Below are 2,495 nucleotides of genomic sequence, written 5' to 3' on the forward strand. Positions count from 1 at the left end.
CTTGCTGACGATAAATTACGCTCTTAGAAATGTTGTCTGAAAACAATAAGAATATGTGCAAAAAATACAATCAGAGGTAGAGGTCTTTAACAGGAACTAAGCAAGGGAGTTGAAAAATTTTTTATGCATGTAAAAAATATAGACATGAACCAACTTGTGAAATAAAAAGACCAGAAAACTACTCTTTCTAAATTATGTGTAAACTTTTTACCGAAAACGAAAGTTGCACGAAAGACTTTTTGTCCCTTTTTTGGCCTCCGGTGCTTGGGGTCCCTGGTTCAATCCCAGCTCGTGCCGTGTGAACTTTGTCGTGCATAAAGACCGTGCTCATGGGTTTTCTCGGGTTTCTCCCGTTTCCTCCCACTTTCTTCATTCAGTACTCATCATCACCGTCTCCTTTAGCGTAACCGGTATAAGTATGCGACGTAAATCTAAAGATTTCATTTCATTTCCCTTTTCTGCTCATACTGCTGATTATGCGCGATTATGCCAACATCCAACTCCGCGGATAATCGTGCGATTACTGTATATACAACTAATACAGATACGTAATTACATTATCAGTTACAGTATCGGTTTTTATTTACTAATTTGCCTCACTTTATTTGCATCCCTGCAGTAAATAATTCTTATCGATAATAGTTAAAATGTATATTACATTTTAGTGCTTCACGACTGAATGATCATCTGCCTTACGTTATCTCGCAGCTGAAGAGGATGCTACACTGAAAACTACCTTGCGTTATAAAGGGTAAGTGAAACATATCTTAAAAATATCTTTCATACATTTCATTGTGTACATTAAAGAATGTAAGTTTGCCTTTTTCCTGTAATCAATACTTAATAAAGGATTTATTTTTATTTATTTATATACAATTTCATACGTGGTTCGTGATAGTAAACTCGATAGGACATAGTGGCACTATGAACATCCGAATCACTCATCATTCGAACATTCAAATATTTATTCGAATATTAGTATATTCCAAGTAATGTTAACGACGTTAATATGCTTGCCTTTATAGTTAATAATGTCAATTCTTACTTAAAACATACTTCCTTAACAGGACATTGAAGAAAAGGTAGTTGCCAACGGCCATACCATGCTGAATATACCGGTTCTCGTCCGATCACCGAAGTCAAGCAGCATCGGGCCTGGTCAGTACTTGGATGGGTGACCGCCTGGGAACACCAGGTGCTGTTGGCATCTCTTTTTCAAATTTCATTATCCTTCAAGTACGAAAATACTAGAAACATTAATTTTATAGTACTTTCAAGAGATAATTTATCAACATTATTTCATAGCGATTAATCGATATTCTAAGCGTTATACCCACTATTTCTTACACTAACAGCCTGTTTATTTGCACGGCACATTAAAATAACCTGATTTCCGATCCGTGTGCACCTACTACTATACTTAACACGGAATGTATTACCACTTTTTAAAAGTAAATTATTATGACTAAGTGTAGATCTCCGGCGAGTAAATGCCTTTCGTATACAAGCACGACACATCTCCGCTATGTGCTTTACTTTTTTACTAACAGCATATAGAAATTGGATTTCAAGGTGTTTCTACATAACAGAATGAAGCAAATTTCGTGATTTAACTCTTTCGAATAATGTGTTGGTCCTGACAAGGACCGTTTGAAATGAAAAATCTTGAAGAAGATTTTTACTTAGAGCTTGTGTACTTGGTAACAGCCTTCGTACCCTCACTTACAGCGTGCTTGGCAAGTTCACCAGGCAAAAGAAGGCGCACAGCTGTTTGGATTTCCCGGCTGGTGATAGTTGACCGCTTATTGTAATGGGCCAAACGAGAAGCTTCAGCAGCAATACGCTCGAAGATGTCATTAACAAAGCTGTTCATGATACTCATAGCTTTGCTAGATATGCCAGTGTCAGGATGCACTTGCTTCAAAACTTTGTAGATGTAAATGGCATAGCTCTCCCTCCTCCTCTTCTTCTTCTTATCTCCCTTGGAGATATTCTTTTGGGCTTTACCAGCCTTCTTTGCAGCCTTTCCGCTAGTTTTTGGTGGCATGATGACTCACTCGTTCAGCAAAATTAGATGTGTCCGCCGATTTATCGACTTCATTTAAATTACAGTACGTGTTTCAATTCGCGCCAACTGCCTTGCTTTTCATTTGATGCACTCGGGTGCACGCTTGAAGTAGTAACAAAACTGACTTGATTCATGGGAGGCCGCAATTTTTCCTCTCATCTTATTACGAAAGAATATTGAACAATGTCTGGTCGCGGCAAAGGTGGAAAAGTCAAGGGAAAGAGCAAGTCCCGCTCCAGCAGGGCTGGCCTTCAATTCCCAGTAGGCAGAATCCATCGTCTTTTGCGAAAGGGTAACTATGCCGAACGAGTTGGTGCTGGCGCTCCCGTGTATTTGGCTGCAGTCATGGAATACCTGGCAGCTGAAGTTCTTGAGTTGGCAGGCAACGCTGCTCGTGACAACAAGAAGACTAGGATTATTCCACGTC

At 39.2% G+C, this 2,495-nt stretch overlaps 1 non-coding gene across 1 annotated transcript; it reads left to right on the forward strand.

The window, feature by feature from the left end:
- Positions 1 to 1,088: 1,088 nt before the first annotated feature.
- Positions 1,089 to 1,207, forward strand: LOC145677438 (5S ribosomal RNA). Its single transcript, XR_014129837.1, has one exon. It is a non-coding gene; the product is annotated as a 5S ribosomal RNA (ribosomal RNA).
- The last annotated feature ends 1,288 nt before the right edge of the window (positions 1,208 to 2,495 follow it).

Source organism: Thermobia domestica, unplaced genomic scaffold, assembly GCF_964235325.1.
Source record: "Thermobia domestica unplaced genomic scaffold, izTheDome1.hap1.1 HAP1_SCAFFOLD_868, whole genome shotgun sequence".
NCBI lineage: Eukaryota > Metazoa > Arthropoda > Insecta > Zygentoma > Lepismatidae > Thermobia > Thermobia domestica.